General features: G+C 31.8%; 1 protein-coding gene and 1 long non-coding RNA gene across 3 annotated transcripts in view; one reads left to right on the top strand and one right to left on the bottom strand.

The window, feature by feature from the left end:
- The window catches only part of LOC130669708 (uncharacterized), a 115,869-nt gene that overhangs the window by 78,956 nt on the left and 14,647 nt on the right, over positions 1-22,266 (top strand). The window lies entirely within an intron of this gene.
- LOC130669710 (uncharacterized) lies at positions 21,152-22,048 on the bottom strand. The gene is made up of 3 exons (XR_008990238.1): positions 21,593-22,048; positions 21,328-21,474; positions 21,152-21,253 (listed from the first exon to the last, which is right to left on the bottom strand). It is a non-coding gene; the product is annotated as an uncharacterized LOC130669710 (long non-coding RNA).

The following is a 22,266-nucleotide window of genomic DNA, read 5'->3' on the forward strand; positions in this document are numbered from 1 at the left end:
ATATTGATTTTATTACAATTAAAAATTATAATAATAACAACAACCACAATAATAATAATAATACACGGAAAAGTTATAAAATTTATTTATTAATTTATTATATTATATTTTTAAATATAAAACGAGAAGCATTAATAACATAAAACAATGTTTTTTGTTATTTTTTAATTTTTTAAAATATATTACCGATTATTTTTATTTTGAAAGACACAATTTTTATTTTTTGATAATTATTTGTATTGTTTCTTGATGTTTACTAAATATTATTCAACTTACAGGTTAAAGTGAAAAAATAAACATACACATACACTAGTATAAGGAGAACATCAGTGTGACCAATGTTTACGATTCAGTTATAGGTGGCGCAACTTCCAGTTTTTACCTAGTTTCCCTAGCCAGTTACTGGATAAGATTGCTGGCCAGTTACTAGATATGAACGCTAGCCAGATACTAGACTTAATCGAGTAAAAAATTGAACATTTCTACTAAGGGTATAGTAAGACACAGAGGACAAGATAGTAAGATAATATGAGACGGTTGTCCTTCTTTGAATATTTTGACCAAAAGGTTTTTAACGAAAAGTACAGAGTTGGGTATTAGTTAGTTAGTTAGTTCTGATTAAGCATTCGTTGTGCGAGTAGAAGATTTCCTATCGACCGTGGATTCGTTCTCGAGCCTAGTTTACCGTAGTATTTGTAAATTATTCAATCACGTTTTATCTGGATATTATTAGACTGGCTTGTATTACAATTATTATAATTCCCTGCGTAATCAATTATTGCATTAATTAGTATTTAGTGTATTTTGATATTTGTGCGACACTATCTTCATTATATTACTTGTCTAAGTATCATTATTTGTGAATGCATAATTATTATTCGTTTATATTTAAAATAAAAATGAAAGATATTAATATTAAAACAATGTGAATTGTCATCTTCGTCCTCAGCCTTGCGGTTCCCGATTTTCCCCGTCTCGTTGCCGTCTGAAACTACACAAGTCATAGTGCAGTGGTCACATGACTAATTATCACGTCGACGCATGTCCGTAAAGGTAAAGTGAGGACAGTCCCGAGGCTAGTCCTACGCCCTAAATTATCAGTCAATCATTTCGATCCTGGATCAATTAGCAATAAGACGTATAATTTAGTACTACTGTCATAAACTAGCAATTTATTTGCGACTTTGTTAATACGGATAACTACTTTGTAAATCGGGAAATTAGCTTGCGTTATAGTTGTATTACTAGCAATTCTCTTGCGATTATACTTTACTGTCCAAGTTTACTGATTACTATAAATAAAGTTAGTTCAGTTAAATACTACTGTACGTTGCCGGCAATATACTCGCAATATAAAACTATACTGTGCCACGCATCTCTCTACATTATATCCAGCGCTTGCATTTCCTTTTAAGTAATTTTTATTATTATAATTGGCAATAAACTTGCATAATTTTCTGATTATTTCCTTTATTCCATCTATCACTGTTCATCCTATATATTTCCTATTTTACTGGTATGACTATCGAATAGTTTGAATAAATAAATTTTAATCCCTCTCAGTTCTGAGACCACGGTGGAATCACCGTGAAAGAGAAAACACCGTGGGACCACGGTGGATTCCACCGTGGCTCCACGGTGTGTTTGTTCCATTGTCCCACCGAGTAACCACGGTGGTTATACGGTGTATCCACAGTGTATTCACAGTGTTTACACAGTGGTTTCACAGTGTGTCCACGGTGGTTACACGGTGTTTACACATAGTTTACACAGTGATTTCACGGTGGTTACACGGTGTATCCACAGTGGTTCCACGGTGTATCCGCGGTGGTTACACGGTGTACCCACCGTGTTTACACAGTAGTTTCACGGTGTACCCGTGGTGGTTTCAAGGTATATCTACAATGGAAACGCCATAGTTCCACGGTGATTGCTTGGTGTATCCACGGTGCTTACACGGTCAATGTCCGTAATGGATACACTGAAATTGTATAGCGTGTACACCGTGGTTTCCCAAGGTAACCACAGTGACTTTATAGAGCACCCATAATATTCACACGTCGTGTAATATCATTTAATAGACATCAAGTAAAAAATTTGGACAGTTCAAAAAGTTGGTTAAGAATAAAAAATAGTATAATTTCTGGAAGTTTTAAATATTTTAACTCGCTCTAGAATTTTTTAAATTTCGAGAACCAACAAAACCCATTTTTTTCGAAAGTTTCGATCCATTACGTAATTTTTTAAACATCGACCGTAAAGGTATTAAAATTTGAATTTAAAATATGAATACGTCAAATTGGCCAGATATTTTTTAAAATAAATTTTTCGAATTTTTTAATCGTATTCGCTATCACTATTATTTAATAACGTTACAAAGGAATTTTAGCAGTGAACATTATTAAAATAAAAAAATACGAACAACCTGCAGTCACGTAGTGACTGCCTGAGTATTACTGCCAAATTTATTAAATATAATTTGAATGTAATTGTTTATGAAATTCTCCACTCTAAAATTTACTCTAGAATCTTTTTTTCATATTCATTACTACTCAAATTTAATAAGATAAATTTCTTCATTAACTCGCAAATTTAATGATCAAGATATTTTAAAATTTGGTTTATTTTAACGGAGAATTAAAAAAAGAAAAATTTTTATAAGTATTTATTATTATGAGATATTTCAAAAATTATTCTACAATCAGATATTTTTAAACTTATTATTTTTAATACATTTAACTAAAAACTTAAAAAATTTTAGAAACAATGAAGAAATAAAAAAATTAATTAATTTGTTGAATTAATAATATTACATTCAATTTTTTATTCACAAAAGAAAATTACAATAATTACATATTTACTAATTATTGATAAATATTGAATAAAAAAATTTTTCAATTTTTTTAAGGTAAGATAAATTATATTTTATTAATCTGTTTCCCAGCAATTGGTTTGTTTAATAACATATAGTTTTTTTGATCCAAAAATCCGAATTGCTGGCTTTATAAATTGTGATTCCTTAATGAAGATTAAATCATTTAATACGGGTGTTACTTCATAGATGTATTGGGTATTAAATGCATGGCTGACTAGCTGCAATCGTTGAATAAGAACACCACCGATTGTTTCATCATTGTAACAAAAATTTACCATCGTCACTATTATACCAAATATTCCAACACCATCAAAAACTGTAGGGTTACAAAATTTCAAATGTTTTTCGTTCTTACACTCATATTTTATTCCATTTAATTTCATCTTTCTGAAACACATAATGTTCGTAGGTTCATACCTAACTCTACTCAATGCATCGCGTTCATTTTCTGTTGGTGAACGTGTTATACATTTTCCTAATCCTATGAAACGATTTTTAATTTCAATACCATAATTCTCTATTGGTATCTTTATTTGTTTAGCGATAAACTTTTTTGTTTCTAGAGAAACGGTATCGTCATGTAAAGTAGTAATAATGAACTTTTGCATGAGTAAACGTATCGCGATTTGATCAGGCCGGGCATGAGAGCTAGTTACAAAATCCATAATTCTTTTGTTCCATGCCTCAAATACAAATGCCTCGTGTACCCATATTGGACCCCAATTTTGTACAACTTGTACTAAATGTGTCAGTAAATGAATATTGGAGGTCATATTTGCAATACCAAAATACTTTTGAAAAAATTTCACGTAATTTTTTAATAGCATTTCACAGTAGTCTAAATCAGCCGGTGTTATACAGTCACTGTTTAAAAGATAAATTGATTCCGATAGAAGTGCTAGGTGATTGAAATATTCCGTAGGTAATACTTCTTGTAGACAGATGGGAGCATAATCAAGCCAATTCCGCCATTCCGATGCTTTCCATTGTAGGTGGGTTAGTATAGTTCGTGGTTTTTGCGACCGACACGATGGAGGTCTAATTGGCAATAAATATTTATCTATCGATTTCTTACGATCGGGGTCGCCAACATAATAAGGAGCTTTTGTTTTCGTTAAAAGTAGTTTTGTATGTTGTCGAACTACTCTAAGAAATACAGCATGCATGGCTTCAACAACGACACCTTTACTTATGTCAAATAATGGCAACGATATTAATGCTGAGATATTTTTAACTCCGTGTCTTATTTTTCCTGTATCAAAAGCGTGAACCATATCTTGACGTAATTCAGCATCAGTTCGTTCTTTTTTATAACACTGACTTAACGGATACACATATTTACCAGGCCCTAAGCTCTTTCCTTTTGCATAGCAATATAAACATCCGTATTTTCCATTATATTGTTTTAAACAAGCCACTGCTGCTCTAGCCGGAGCATCTAGGCTGCATGTAGTTACAACGAATTTCGAAGTAACTTCTGATGTATCCGAAGGATTCCACTTGATTCCTGTGGTATAAAGCGCTTGCATTTCAATGGTAAATGGCCTTAAAAAATTATTCATCAATGGATGCTCTTCCTCAACGAATATTGCCGCAAGAAGCATATGTTTTTTTCGCATATGTGGAGGTAGTTCGTTGATCTCTGCATAAATAGGCCATGCACTTGAATTGGAAGAATTAGACACTTTGCATCCATCGGTGTTAATTGTAAACGAAAAATTATACCATTTTTCTAAAATATTTCCAGGTGCACTCAGAACTTTATATTCTTGCCCGTCATAAATATCTTCAATACCATTAGAATCCTTTTTTACTCTATGAAATCTATATTTTAATGACTCGCAGATATTAGGTATTGATAGTAGTTCTTGAATTTGTGCACTTAAATTAATGTATATGAAGTAACTTAAATCAATTTCCAACTCATCATTTGGACCACATGAATTACAATGGCATTGTCTTTGTAATTTTTTTTCTTTTTTACATTTGGGACCTAAATAATCACGACACTTTCGGTAATAATAATGATATGTTAAGCAATCATTATTACGACTAAGACATTCCCATAATTTCTTTTTATTCGTTGGTATTGAATTATCATGATACATAGACTTCATCCATTTTAAGTTATCGAGTGTTGCTTCATATGTTAAATGATGTCTAACCGACATAGCAACTGCAGCGAGTAAATGATCTTTTATAGTAATATTTCGCTTAGCAATCAAGGGAACATCAGAATTTGGTATATTATTTACGCTAAGAAATGGACTATGTTCAAAGATTTTAGGATCATGATTACTCCGATCTTGATCACGGCTGTTGTCATCACTATCACTACCAATATCACTACTTTCATCATCATTATCACTATCATCACCATCAGTGCCACTACTAGCAGCGACATCTTCATGTTCATAAACGACAGCATCATTATCATCATCATCATCATCGATATTAACATCATCATTATCATCATCTTTAACATCATCATCATCGTCGTCGTCGTCGTCGTCGTCATCACTAGAATTATCTTCGGCAATGTTATTACTATAATCCTCGGGAATGCTATCGTTCGTCTCATAGCAGCAACCTGGCTCATTTTCGGAGTCTTCATTATCGTGGTCAACATCCATATTGCTTGTTTGGTCATTGTTCTGAAATCAATAAAAAACAAAAATTATCCTCATTTTGTCAATACATGACAACAATTATAATTTTATACAAAGGAAAGCTACTCAAACAAAACTATAACTTCAACAGTAGGATGTCCAAAGAAAAAAAATTTATTTTTTATAAGTCTCATAAGCAAAAATGAAACTTTAATTATATAAAAAAAAAAAAAAAAAAACATGTCAGTATCATCCACATGAGCTCACCAAAGAAGTGAAACTTCTAAAGCAATTTGTATTCGTTGTCTACTTTCTGAATTCATACTCTTTCAGACACGTAATAATATATCACACCAAAAACAGCACAGCTGTAATAGATTGCGCCAAGTACACGTTCAAATTGCAATAATATATGGACTGTACTATTCTACAAAAATATTTGAAATCACTAAATAATGCCAAGTTAAGATAGAACATTCTGCAATAAAAAAGTTAATAGATCGGTTCAATAGATATGAATGTACTTAATATAAAAAAAGGCCATTCGGCAGCCGAAATGGAAGGTAGATTTTCGAATTGATCTATATAAAAAGTTTAATACATACATCTCTTGTGATACATGTTAGTGTATAGTCATGATATGGAATTAGGCTCATTTTTTAAGAGTGAGGGTAAAAAAAGACAACGACTATTTTCGATAGAGAACTTCAGATAGTTGATTTGACAAAACATTATATAGGTAACCTACCAAACTAACCTTCACGTGAAAAAAGTATAGAAAATTTAATTAGTATGAATCATAATTGTAATTGCTATTACGATGGCAAGATCAGATATAATTATAGGACTACAGGTACGATTGAAACATCATAAATATTAAAAGAAATACTTTTAAAATATAAAATAGCTGTGAAATTTGCAGGTTATTTTGTTCACAATAAAATACAACTGACAAAATTGTATTATAATGGAAAATACATAAGTTATGTGGAATAAAAACCATGTTTTCAACATTTTGTGATTTCATTAAAACTTTCAAGGCTATCCAATTTAAAAAAAAATGGTCAAAATATAAAGTTTAAGACCATAAATTAAAGCTTATTAGTCAAGCTTTAAAATAATTTTTACAGAAATTATCTATGAGTTTTAGATTTAAAGTTATATGAACTTTAAAAGTGCATAAAAACTGATTTTTTCGAAAAATCGTGAAAATTTTAAACATCCATAACTTCAAAACTATTCGAAAAATTCAGCTCATTTTTGAACTTGATCAAGATAATCGCCTATAGAATAAGTGTGAAAAATTTCATTAAGATGCGATAAGAACTGTAGGTGCTATCGTAATGACAAGCCCAGTGATAATCATAGGAAGTAGAGGTACATTTGATACATCATAAGTAATAAAAGAAATACTTTTAAAATATAAAGTAGCAGTGGAATTTACAGGTTATTTTGTGCACAATAAAATACAACTGATGAAACTAGGTTATAATGGGAAATTCATAAGTTATGTGGAATGAAACCCATATTTTCAACATTTTTTGATTCCATTAAAATTTTCAAGGCCATCAAATTATGGGAAGAAATGGCCGACATATAAAGTTTGAGGTCATAAATTAAAGCTTATTAGATAAGCTTTCAGATACTTTTTACGGAAATTGTCTATGAGTATTAGTTTTAAAATTATATGAACTTGAATGTGGAAAAAAATTGATTTTTTCAAAAAATCATGGATATTTCAAAAAGCCATAACTTCTAAACTAATCAACCGATTTTGCCCATCTTCGAACTTAACCGTGATAATTGCCCATAGAATAAGTGTGAAAAATCTCATTAAGATCTGATAAGAATTGTAGGCGTAATCGTGTCCTCAAAACTGCGTTATATCCCATATATATATATATATATATATATATATATATATATATATATATATATATATATATAAATATATATATATATATATATATATATATATATATATATATAAATATATATATATATATATATATATATATATATATATATATATATATATATATATACATACATATATAAATTTTTTAACGGATGGTATTTTCGAACCTTACTCAACTAATTATGATAGGTTGTGACAAAATTCCTTGAAAAATCTACCATGAGGACAAATACAATAGTTAGATTTTAGAAAAATCTACCTAAAAAGAAATTGCTAAAAAAGGCGAAAATCATAAAAATATCAAGTATTTGGAATTTTCTTTGATTAAAAAAAAAAAAGTTTTAGAAATATATAAATGAAAAAAAAAAATTAGTTGGATGTACTTGGTGTGCGTTAGTAAAGCGAAATAAGTATATCAATTGATTGTAAAACATTTACAAATTATGAAATAACTGAATTATGACGTAACAAGTTGTTTGCGTTAACGCACACCAAGTACGTTCAACTAATTTTTTTTTTCATTTATATATTTTCTAATACTTTTTTTTTTTTAATTAAAGAAAATTCCAAATACTTGATATTTTTATGATTTTCGCCTTTTTTAGCAATTTCCTTTTTATATTAAGTACATTCATATCTATTGAACCGATCTATCAACTATTTTATTGCAGAATGTTCTATCTTAACTTGGCATTATTTAGTGATTTCAAATATTTTTGTAGAATAGAACAGTACATATATTATTGCAATTTGAACGTGTACTTGGCGCAATCTATTACAGCTGTGCTGTTTTTGGTGTGATTTCAAATCTTTTTGTAAAGCCATTATATGTATATATTAGGGTGCTTCGTTTGAGACGACTATTTTTTTTTTTTCAAGTCCCGTGTCAAAATATCATTGTACACATTGAAAAAAAAATTCTCACAAAATTTTAGCCCTTAATTTTAATTTTAAGAACTCGCTATTTATATTTGAAATTTTCCCATTGATTTAACATGTAAATCTAAGATTTTTGTATTTAATTATCTATAACTTGCTTACATTTTGTGTTAGTCCATTGTCCATAGGCAGTAATTATAAAAGATTCCTTGCTCTTTAAAAGTTCCTACAGTGGCATTTGTGTGACTTGACTGATTCCCCCGATAAAAAATCCTTAAATCAATTTTTATTGATTTTTTATGGTTTTCTTCGTTTTTCCAGTAAACAGTTAGACTTACAGCAAAAATTTAAATGAAGATTTTATAGAAAATTTGATTCTCTACAAAAAAGGTGTTCTAAGTCAAACTCGTACTATTAATAGTTTAGGAGATATAAAGAATTTAATGTGTTAAAACTTAAAAAATCTTTATATTATCAAGCTTATTGTTTCGAAAATTTGATTTTTTAATGTTCAATAATTATCGTTTATATACTTTACTTATTTGTGATTAATGGGTAACTTCAAAAAAAAAGTCAATGAGGAATTAACGCTACAACATCAAATATAAAAACAAAACTAATAAGAAAAATATGTATTTAGTGTGTTTAAAAAATTTATGACTTATCTATATTTTAGCTCGTACAAGATTCCGAGAATTTTTCCGATCTACTTTAATATTTTTTGATACAGGATGTGCTTAGGTGGTAATTGACCTTGAAAATAATTACAAAAAGATATAAATAGGGTCGGATAGCTCAACTGGTATAGCACTCGGCGCGATACCGAATTGGTCTGGGTTCGATTCCCAGTTCGGGCTATCTATATTTTTCTCAATTTATCTATAAATTGTCTTATTGAGAAGGTTATTTGCGTGTTTGCATGTTTAGGTTTCCACTATATTTAAATGGATAATTTAAACGGATAAATAAAAATATAAAAAGATAATTAGAATAAACTAAATCATATTTGACAAACAAAGTTTTGTTATAAATTCCTCAATATATATTCATAAAAAATACAACAAATTGTATGTTTTAAATAATTACCTACGTAGACGAATAATACAAATCATTTAATAAATTTTATATTTGATGTTGTAGCGTTAATCCCTCATTGACTTTTTTTTTGAAGTTACCCATTAATCACAAATAAGTAAAGTATATAAACGATAATTATTAAACATTAAAAAATCAAATTTTCGAAACAATAAGCTTGATAATATAAAGATTTTTTAAGTTTTAACACATTAAATTCTTTATATCTCCTAAACTATTAATAATACGAGTTTGACTTAGAACACCTTTTTTGTAGAGAATCAAATTTCCTATAAAATCTTCATTTAAATTTTTGCTGTAAGTCTAACTGTTTACTGGAAAAACGAAGAAAACCATGAAAAATCAATAAAAATTGATTTAAGGATTTTTTATCGGGGGAATCAGTCAAGTCACACAAATGCCACTATAGGAACTTTTAAAGAGCAAAGAATCTTCTATAATTACAGCCTATGGACAATGGACTAACACACAATGTAGGCAAGTTATAGATAATTAAATACAAAAATCTTAAATTTACATGTTAAATCAATGGGAAAATTTCAAATATAAATAGCGAGTTCTTAAAATTAAAATTAAGAGCTAAAATTTTGTGAGAATTTTTTTTTCAATGTGTACAATGATATTTTGACACGGGACTTGAAAAAAAAAAATAGTCGTCTCAAACGAAGCACCTTACTATATATGTTAGGGTGCTTTTTTTTTGCGAATATGTTTTTTTTTCGCTTCCATCCCGAAATTTCGTTAGAAATAGCCCCAAAAAAATTCCCTGAAAGTTTGAGCCCTTAATATTAATATTAAGTACTCGACGACAGCGTGTGAAGATTTCCCATTTAAAATACACGTAAACTTGGGTTTTTATTTTTTAAACGTTTGTAACTTCGCGGCATTTAATAATATCATCTTGCTTAAAGTCGGGATTTTCTCAGAATTAAATGCTCTATAAAAGTGCCCATTGCTGCGAAGTCGTAACTCATACGGGTGGGGTAGGACGGACCGCTAAACTGAATTTTTTCATGGGATTCTTGTTTTTTTTCTCAACAACAAGACCTATAGAAAAAATGTGAATAATAATTTCATAGGAAATTTAATTTTCTACAAAAAAGATCCTTAGCGCCAAATCACTCAGATTGGTATTTTCTGAGATATTAGTCAAATAAAAAAAATCAATATTTTCTAAAATTTAATTCGACATTTTATGGGAAGTTAATGCTACGTTAACTTCAATAATTAAAATCTTAGAAAATATCAATCTTAGTGATTTGGTGATAAGGACCTTTTTTGTATGAAATTAAATTTCCTATGAAATTGACATCTGCATTTTTTCTATAAGTCTTGTTGTTTAGCAGATAATGAGGGAAAAAACAAGAATTCAATGAAAAAATTCGGTTTAGCGGTCTGTACTACCCCACCCGTATGAGTTACGACTTTGTGACAATGGGCACTTTTAAAGAGCATTTAATTCTGATAAAATCCCGTATTTGGACAAGATAATACCATGAAATACCGCTGAGCTATAAAAATTAAAAAAAATCAAAGTTCCCGTGTATTTTAAATGGGAAATCTTCACACTCTGTGGACGAGTACTGAATATTAAGGGCTCAAACTCTCAGGGAATTTCTTGGGGGGTCTTTCTAACAAAATTTCGGGATGGGAGGGAAAAACAAAATAGTCGCAAAGAAAAGCTTCCTAATATATATATATATATATATATATATATATATATATATATATACAGGGTGATTCAGAATTACCTTTACAGCGAAAATATTCCGATAGAGGAGACAATTTTGAGCAGAAAACTCCTGAGTCGTGATTGAAAATTTTGAGTGGTTGCGGAGTTATTGACAATTTTAGTTGACCAATCAGATGCGAGATTTAGCATTTAAAAAAAAAGCAAAAGAATAAATAATAAATTTGGCTGCGTTGCGACTTCCAACTTCAAGCTTTACTTTTGTTTTTTTATTTTTTTAAATAATTCTAATTTTAGAGAATTCAAACGAATGTAACCTTCAAAATAAAATTAATTTTTTAGTTAAAAAAATAATTTAAAAATTCTAGAAAGTAATTAAATAAATTGACAATGTAGAAAATAAATTGATTCGATGTTTACGATTGAGCGGACAAATTTCAAACTGCTCATTATGATAATAATAAGGACTTTTATCAGATGAAGCACCAGGACAAACTCCAGGCTACTTATCAGGATAATAATAAGGACTTCTATCAGGTGGAGCATCAGGACAAACTCCAGGCTGCTTATCAGGATAATAATAAGGACTTTTATCAGGTGGAGCACCAGGACAAACTCCAGGCTACTTATCAGGATAATAATAAGGACTTTTATCAGGTGGAGCACCAGGACAAACTCCAGGCTACTTATCAGGATAATAATAAGGACTTTTATCAGGTGAAGCACCAGGACAAACTCCAGGCTACTTATCAGGATAATAATAAGGACTTTTATCAGGTGGAGCACCAGGACAAACTCCAGGCTACTTATCAGGATAATAATGACTTCTATCAGGTGGAGCACCAGGACAAACTCTAGGCTGCTTATCAGGATAATAATAAGGACTTTTATAAAAAAAAATAAAAAGGACAAACTCCAGGCTGCTTATCAGGATAATAATAAGGACTTTTATCAGGTGGAGCACCAGGACAAACTCTAGGCTACTTATCAGGATAATAATAAGGACTTCTATCAGGTGGAGCACCAGGACAAACTCCAGGCTGCTTATCAGCATAATAATGAGGACTTTTATCAGGTGGAGCACCAGGACAAACTCCAGGCTACTTATCAGGATAATAATGACTTCTATCAGGTGGAGCACCAGGACAAACTCTAGGCTGCTTATCAGCATAATAATGAGGACTTTTATAAAAAAAAATAAAAAGAACAAACTCCAGGCTGCTCATCAGGATAATAATAAGGACTTTTATAAAAAAAAATAAAAAGGACAAACTCCAGGCTGCTTATCAGGATAATAATAAGGACTTTTATCAGGTGGAGCACCAGGACAAACTCTAGGCTACTTATCAGGATAATAATAAGGACTTCTATCAGGTGGAGCACCAGGACAAACTCCAGGCTGCTTATCAGCATAATAATGAGGACTTTTATCAGGTGGAGCACCAGGACAAACTCCAGGCTACTTATCAGGATAATAATGACTTCTATCAGGTGGAGCACCAGGACAAACTCTAGGCTGCTTATCAGCATAATAATGAGGACTTTTATAAAAAAAAATAAAAAGAACAAACTCCAGGCTGCTCATCAGGATAATAATAAGGACTTTTATAAAAAAAAATAAAAAGGACAAACTCCAGGCTGCTTATCAGGATAATAATAAGGACTTTTATCAGGTGGAGCACCAGGACAAACTCCAGGCTGCTCTTCAGCATAATAATGAGGACTTTTATAAAAAAAAATAAAAAGGACAAACTCCAGGCTGCTCATCAGGATAATAATAAGGACTTTTATCAGGTGGAGCACCAGGACAAACTCTAGTCTGCTTATCAGGATAATAATAAGGATTTTTATTAGCTGGAGCACCAGGACAAACTCCAAGCTGTCTATCAGAATAATAATAAGGATTTTTATTAGCTGGAGCACCAGGACAAACTCCAAGCTGTCTATCAGAATAATAATCAGGACTCTTATTAAAAAATTAAAAAGAGCGTACTTCAGGTTGCTCATCAGGATAATCATAAGGACTTTTATCAGGTGGAGCACCAGGACAAACTCCAGGCTACTTGTCAGGATAATAATAAGGACTACTATTAGGTGGAGCACCAGGCCAAACTCCAGGCTGCTTATCAGCATAATAATGAGGAGTTTTGTAAAAAAATAAAAACGATGAACCCTAGGCTGCTTTCTAGGATAATAATAAGGACTAATATCAGGTGGAGCACCAGGACAAACTCCAGACTGCTTATCAGGATAATAATGACTTTTATTAAAAAAAAAAAGAACAAACTTCGGGTCGCTCATCAGGATAATAATAAGGACTTTTATAAAAAAAATTTGCAACAAACTTAACGCTGCTTTCTAGGATACTAATGAAGACATCGATTAGTATAATTGTAAAAAAATCTTAATTCTATGTGTCAATGTATTTAATTAATACGTTCGATCATATTTTCATGAGTTTTTTAACTTGGAGTTTTTATTATAAACAACTGCTGCTAAGTTCAAGTTGTTTTTCTTAATAATCATTGTCATTCCAACCATAAATTTTTAACGAGTCGGAATTAATATATACGTCGGCAGTAATAAAATATTGAAGTGATCATGAAGCACGTCTTAATTTTTTGGCCAACTGATAAAAGTATTAGTGTCATAAAATGTGCTCTAATTAAGCGTCGTTCAGGAAATGAAGTAACTGTTCGCTGGGATCGTAAAGTTGTTCATGGGTTTATTATAGCTGAAAGTGGTAAATTTGATTAGAACACATGTATTTTTTTAACTACGGTAGGGTAAAAGACCCCATTATTGGCGGGGACCCCATTACTGACACTTTCTTCGATTTTGGTACTTATTGAATTAATGAAATCATTCATTTCAACAATGAATATATTATTTCTAATCTTTAAGACCTTTAGATCGAAGAAATTTTTCATTTTTATTCCAAGTAGAACATTTTTTCATTGAAAGAAAAAGTGCCACTAATGGGATCTTTTACTTTATAAAGTTTTCAATGAAATCCAAAATGCAAAAATTTCTTTTTGTAGAGAACGTTGAGTGGTTGAATCGCTTCATTATTGATATACACGGTGTCATTACTGGATTCGTTGATGAAGATGCCGGTGATGAAATAAGTGGAAACAACGGAGATGAAGGAATGATCAACAAAAACGACGAAGACGTGGGTCATGCTGTTAATTTAGATCATAATGAAGTAGGCGTTGGTGCAGCTGACTCGATTTCTACTGACACGGACGAGGAGGATGACAGAAGTAAAATCGAAAGTGGTGCAGATCATCATCAAGAAATTGTTTTTGTTGCAAATAACCCCGTGATAGCTGTTAATCACGACGAAGACGATGATAGCTCTGAGTCATATTTTACGGCTAGCTCTGGGATATCGAGTAGTGATGACAATGATGAAGTCGTCGAGCTTCAACCTGGCAGTAAGATCTATGTTGATGCTCTAGACTTAAAAGACATCACTGACCGATTTAAAAATAACCCAAGAGAAGCTACACGTCGACTTTTACTGCAGATAATCGGCTGAGAAGATTTAATGAAAATGACTCTAAAAGGAAGAAATGAAAAAGAAGCCATTCCTAATAATGTTGACACAACGATAAGAAGTAAATTTCTAAGAGTAGTTATTACAATTATACCGGAAAGAACTAACAATGAATATTTTTTTTACAGAATTTGTTTCAAAGATAACGCCAAAGGAACTGAGACTCACAAAATTTGAACACAAGAAATGCATTACAAAATTTTTGACAAACCTTCGAGCCTCACAACCAACTCAGTGAAGTCTTAATTTTGAGTTTAATATCTGCTTCTAAATTGAAATAGTTTGTATTGTATTTATCACTAATACACAAATTATAATTTTGAGATAGTCGGTTTTCCAGCATCGTGACTCACTCTGTGGCTTTTCGGTCGGATAAAATTCTTGAAACTTTGACTGTTGTTTTAGATCACAATTTTGAGATAATCTAAAACAACAGACAAAGTTTCAAAAATTTTATCCGACCAAAAAGCCACAGAGTGTCACGATGCTGGAAAACCGACTATGTATCACACTTTAACCTCTGTATTCATTATTTAGTATGATAATACTTTAACCTCACGCAGTTGTTGTATTTTTATTTAACCAATAAAGTATTCATCTAGTTAATGCCATTCATACCGTCTTTTTAATCAACCTAAATTGTCCTATGTCTTAACACTAAAAATATTCTCAATTTTACTCTGCATACTGGTTTGGGTATTTCTACTTTTTTAGGATATAACCCCTAAAAATATTCTTAATTTAATCCTTGATGTGATTGTTGATGAAGTCAACTCCGCTGCGGTTGATTTTACTACTACTGGCAACCTAGATAAAGATGACAGTAGCTCTGGGTGTTTTTTTACAGCCAGTTCGGGTGAAGACGATATAGAAAATAATGTATTCTAAATTTTATTCTATCTTTTATTTGTTTATTTAAAACAGGAGAGTAGGCTTGTTACCATGTTCATGTTGAGATTGATTGTCTTTTATTCACGTCACATTAATTAATTTGCTGCAGATTGCTTGTGTCATTGCTTTTAATTACTTACTTAGAAGTTTACACAGTGGTTCATCGATTTTTCCAAAATATCAGTGTAATATGGCTGAATATACTGCTGAAGAGTATGCCGACATGGTCCTTTTATATGGCATGGCTGGTTGTATTGCTGCTGAAGCGAGACGCAGGTATGCAGAGCGATTTCCGAATCGACGACATCCAAGTTCTCCAGTAATTCTTGGTGCCGTCAACCGATTACGTGCTTCAGGTAGTGTCTTACCAAATCATAGAGAAGCTGGTGCACCACGTCATGCCAGAAATAATGACAACGAGGGGGCCATCATTGATGCTGTCGAAGAAGATCCAGAGATTGGTATTCGCGGAGTTGCTCAGCAACTAAATCTATCGTATGGTACTGTTCAACGAACGTTGAAAGACGAAAAACGCCACGCTTATCATTATCAACGAGTTCAAGAGTTGAAGCCCGAAGACTATCCAGTTCGTGTTGCTTTCTGTCAGGAGCTCTTGAATCGAATTGAAAACGATGATAATTTTTTAAATAAAATTTTGTTTACTGATGAGAGTAAATTTGGCCGGAATTCGTTTTGGAATACCCGAAATTTCCATTGGTATGCTGAAGAAAATCCTCATTGCACGGTTGTTCGTAATCACCAAGACCGATTTTCCATCAACATCTGGGCAGGAATCCACTTTGGCCAACGCACTATTGTAAATGAAATTTATTATGATAATTTTCTTTTACCAAATTTTGATTCGTGACGTTGTGGCATTAATGTTTAAAAATTTATTATAGGTCGGCCCTTATGAATTTGAAGAAAATTTAACAGCTGAATTATATGTAGATTTTCTCGACCAACATCTGCAACAAGAATGCCGAGATGCAGGAATCCCACAGAGAATTTATCAAGAAATGTGGTTTCAGCAAGATGGCGCTCCGGCTCACACAGCAGGAGCTTCTCAAGCATGGCTTCATGCACATTTTGGCAATCGCTACATCGGTCGAGGCGGGATAATTAATTGGCCTCCCAGATCACCAGATCTCAATCCATTGGATTATTTCGTATGGGGTCATGTTAAAGCTAATGTTTACCGTCATCCCGTCAATGACGAAGATACATTGCGAGAAAAAGTCACTGATTGCCTCAATGAAATCACACGGGAGATGATTGATAACTGTGCCACAAACTTTGTTAAGCGTCTTCGGTGTTGCGTTCAAAATAATGGAGGGCATTTTGAACAACTGTTGTAGCTATGTTCAATCACATGAATTTTGCATGCTAATGAATTATATTGAACAAAACAACCCAGTTGTGATAACGTACTTTAGGATAAGTTAATAGATTAATTGAGTTAGTACCCTGAAATATGATTTAATTAATTTGATCTTCTTCACTTCAGCATGATCTCAGTTATGTCTCTAAATGAAGATTTATAACTTGTCTTGTCAGTAAGTCCTTCGTATGATTCTAAAGATCAGTCGGAAAGTCGTCCTCGTATTTCATCAGATAAAAGTACTGAGTTTGTCCTGGTGCTCCACTTGACAGAAGCCCTAATGATTATCCTGATGAGCAACCTGAAGTACGCTCTTTTTAATTTTTTAATAAGAGTCCAGATTATTATTCTGATAGACAGCTTGGAGTTTGTCCTGGTGCTCCAGCTAATAAAAATCCTTATTATTATCCTGATAAGCAGACTGGAGTTTGTCCTGGTGCTCCACCTGATAAAAGTCCTTATTATTATCCTGATGAGCAGCCTGAAGTTTGTTCTTTTTATTTTTTTTTATAAAAGTCCTCATTATTATGCTGATAAGCAGCCTGGAGTTTGTCCTGGTGCTCCACCTGATAGTCCTTATTATTATCCTGATAAGTAGCCTGGAGTTTGTCCTGGTGCTCCACCTGATAAAAGTCCTTATTATTATCCTGATAAGCAGCCTGGAGTTTGTCCTTTTTATTTTTTTTTATAAAAGTCCTTATTATTATCCTGATGAGCAGCCTGAAGTTTGTTCTTTTTATTTTTTTTTATAAAAGTCCTCATTATTATGCTGATAAGCAGCCTAGAGTTTGTCCTGGTGCTCCACCTGATAGAAGTCATTATTATCCTGATAAGTAGCCTGGAGTTTGTCCTGGTGCTCCACCTGATAAAAGTCCTTATTATTATCCTGATAAGCAGCCTGGAGTTTGTCCTTTTTATTTTTTTTTTATAAAAGTCCTTATTATTATCCTGACGAGCAGCCTGGAGTTTGTTCTTTTTATTTTTTTTTATAAAAGTCCTCATTATTATGCTGATAAGCAGCCTAGAGTTTGTCCTGGTGCTCCACCTGATAGAAGTCATTATTATCCTGATAAGTAGCCTGGAGTTTGTCCTGGTGCTCCACTTGACAGAAGCCCTTATGATTATCCTGATGAGCAACCTGAAGTACGCTCTTTTTAATTTTTTAATAAGAGTCCTGATTATTATTCTGATAGACAGCTTGGAGTTTGTCCTGGTGCTCCAGCTAATAAAAATCCTTATTATTATCCTGATAAGCAGACTGGAGTTTGTCCTGGTGCTCCACCTGATAAAAGTCCTTATTATTATCCTGATAAGCAGCCTGGAGTTTGTTCTTTTTATTTTTTTTTATAAAAGTCCTCATTATTATGCTGATAAGCAGCCTAGAGTTTGTCCTGGTGCTCCACCTAATAGAAGTCATTATTATCCTGATAAGTAGCCTGGAGTTTGTCCTGGTGCTCCACCTGATAAAAGTCCTTATTATTATCCTGATAAGCAGCCTGGAGTTTGTCCTGGTGCTCCACCTGATAAAAGTCCTTATTATTATTCTGATAAGCAGCCTGGAGTTTGTCCTGATGCTCCACCTGATAAAAGTCCTTATTATTACCTTGAACAGCAGCTGAGAGTTCATTCTTTTTATTTTTCCGATAAAAGTCCTTATTATTATCATAATGAGCAGTTTGAAATTTGTCCGCTCAATCGTAAACATCGAATCAATTTATTTTCTACATTGTCAATTTATTTAATTACTTTCTAGAATTTTTAAATTATTTTTTTAACTAAAAAATTAATTTTATTTTGAAGGTTACATTCGTTTGAATTCTCTAAAATTAGAATTATTTAAAAAAATAAAAAAACAAAAGTAAAGCTTGAAGTTGGAAGTCGCAACGCAGCCAAATTTATTATTTATTCTTTTGCTTTTTTTTTAAATGCTAAATCTCGCATCTGATTGGTCAACTAAAATTTTCAATAACTCCGCAACCACTCAAAATTTTCAATCACGACTCAGGAGTTTTCTGCTCAAAATTGTCTCCTCTATCGGAATATTTTCGCTGTAAAGGTAATTCTGAATCACCCTGTATATATATATATATATATATATATATATATATATATATATATATATATAAAGGTTGAAATGATTATAAATGATCATATATACTTTCATATATGATCATCCATAATTATATATGATTAGACAAAAATATTCTGAATTTTTTAAAAACTGTTTTTTCTAGAATCCATTAGTTTTTGAAAAAATTCTGGCAAAAACTAATTGAAATATACGTGAAAGTATGATTGTTTCTGAAGTTAGTTAGATCTAAACTTGTAACAAGGAAAATTTGAATTTTCCGCGTTCAGATTCCCATAATTATCTATTATGCGCGCCGTCGATAAAAACCATAACTACTCCAGGGTTATCCGGGGTAGAGCGCGACTTGTCACCAGGAGTGGTAATTGTAGGGGCTTGTCCGTCAATCCCCCTCTTAGCTGTAAGTAGGAGTTTCCAGATTTCCGGAAGTTGCCGAATCTAATCGAGTAGGTACACAGTGATAAGTGTCGGTGAGAAAATCGAGACCAGAAGACAACCGGACAGACCTCCGAAGGATTGAGACGCTGCACTTACTCAGGTAATTAATTAATTTAGACTTGGATTCTAATTGTGGAACCAAGCGATAATAATTCTAAATATTATCGATACCAGGCCATTAGCCGGTATCCTTCATAACATCTAATTAATTATACTGGAAAAGCAGGTGAAGGAGAGTACGAGTAAAATTGGAATTTTTGAGAGACGAGAGCAAAGGAGAGTCAAGACCAAGACAAAGGAACCTAACAAGACGAGACAAAGGAACCCAACAAAACGAAACGGAGACAAGCCAGAGAAAACTACGCATCAGAAATTAACATCAGGTATTAATTAAATTAATTGTTCTAGGCCCAAGCCAGAATATTAATTTAATTCTATAAAAATACTTAGTCGTTCGTCGGGTAATCCACGTCTAGGCCCGTAATAAATTAATTAGTTATAATTGTGTTAAAATTAATTTAAGCCAGACGTTGTCTAACCGGATCCAGGCCCTTTAGCCGGATCCAGGGCGTCGTTCATGATTCCAGGCCATTGCCGGAATTATTGCGTCGTAGAAAATTCTAGGCCTATTGTGTAACAACACAAGCCAGACATTTCGTGGTCGAGTCCGCGTTAATTATAGTTGTTTAATTAATTAACAATTAAAATTATTAAATAAAATTAGTTAATAATTTACCGCAATAGAATTAATAACAATACAAGAGAAATAAAAGTCGGAGATCTAAAGTAGTCAGTAACGCATACTTTGAAGTATCGGATTACCGCGGTATTGATATCTTTGATGTAAATTTATTGTGGATACAGATAATTGTTGGTTGAAAGGAAGTAAAAGTAAATTTGATAAATTAAATTAATTAATAAATTTTCTTATTCTAAAATTAATTAATTTATTGAAAAAGTCGTGGCGGGAAAGTAATGGCCGGACGCCATTTTAATATTGTTTAAAATCAGAGTGTGTGGAAATAAGTCCAGGGGACTAGTGTGAGTGTGCGTGTGTATAGATCCAGGGGATCGATTTTAAATAATTATTATTGTTAATTAAGGTTTGTCAGGTACGACAATTTTATATTGTTTTAAATAAAGGTCAAAGGTAGTTGGTTAATAGTAATAATAAAGTCGTGTGCGTGTGTGTGTGATGCCAAAGGTAGTTGGCTTAGTTAAGGTCTAGGAAATCGTCAAAGGTAGTTGACGAGAATAAGGTTTTAAAACGTCAAAGGTAGTTGACGGTAGTTATAAGGTATAAGGTTTATAAGGTATATGGTCATAAGGTTTATAAGGTTTATAAGGTCGTCAAAGGTAATTGACAAATTGTTATAAGGTTTATAAAGGTTAAAAAGGTTTATAAGGTTAAAAGGTTTATTAAATAAATAAAAGGTAAAAAGGTTAATTGAAAAGTGTATTGAAATTATTATAAATTATCCTTCCTCTCCTCTCTCTTACAATTAATTAATTTACAACGACCCTGATGATCAAAGATCCGGCTCTGGGAGGCCGTTATCACTTCCAGTGGCACCTTTGATAAAGGACGACCAGAGTAGCAGCATAGCCCTGTTATATACTAAATATTTATAGGGTTAGAAATCTAAATTATCGATCTTCTGAATCTATGAATAAGGCAATTTTAAAAGCTAATTAAAGACAAGCTCAAATAAATTTATTATGACATTAAATTTGACAAAGCACTGAACAGAAACCAAAACATAGCTTTAATTAATTATTCATTTTTCGATCTTTTACTGACCGGTTCCTTGACTTCTTCCCCAGAACTAAAATTAAGAAATCCTTATTACAAATTTAATGATTTATCATATCTATAAAAACTTAATCAGTATATACATACTATCCATTATAATCGCATAAAATGAAATAATGAGATTTTAAGGTTCCTCGAGTCTGATAATCTTTATGGTAAAACTGTGCCTCCTCATAAATTTGTTTCAGCCTTGCAGAATCGTTAGACATTTTATTTTGTGGCTTTAATACCATTCTGCATGATAGGTTATTATATATTAATATATTAGTGCATTGTGATATAAATGTTTTAGCATACTTTCAAAGAATAAAATATTTTATAAAAATACAATAAAATATTGATTGATAATCACCTAAAGAGTTCTTGTAACAAAATTATTGAATTTTGTAATGAATATGATACGAACTATTTTATTACACGTACTATCAACAAGAATAATCTCAACTTAATTGAGTAAAGAAATAGTTGAACAACAGAGTCCTTCACTATTGGTACGTTCAGTCAAAATTAGTCCTGAGTAAACTTTTAAGCTTACCCATATAAGTAAACTAAGTTTATTGAGGACTTCCAGAGCCAGTTTTTCAAACCGGATTTTCTTAAGTCTGAGTTTAAGTTATTATTGCTGTTATATCACTTATAATTTATAGTATATTTATCATATATATATAGATATACTATCAATATTAATTGAAATTCGAATAAAGAAATCCCAGTTTGAAAAACTGGCTCTCAATTACTTGGAAAAATTTCACATACGATTCATAACTTACTAAGCCATGATATGAGAAATCTATTAACAGCCTGCTTATTATTGTAACGATTCAACTTTATAACTAACCTACTAAATTGTCACATCTATCTGTCAACAAACTGAAGATTGATATTTTACTCATTTACTAAAACTAAGTTAATTTAACTCGGTTTCGATGACCCCATGTGCATATATTAACCAGAATTAAAAATTTTATAGTTATGCACTAGATACTGTCATTAAAACAGAAATTGTAGTATAACCTAAACTAAATT

This window comes from Microplitis mediator, chromosome 6 (genome assembly GCF_029852145.1).
Source record: "Microplitis mediator isolate UGA2020A chromosome 6, iyMicMedi2.1, whole genome shotgun sequence".
Lineage (NCBI taxonomy): Eukaryota > Metazoa > Arthropoda > Insecta > Hymenoptera > Braconidae > Microplitis > Microplitis mediator.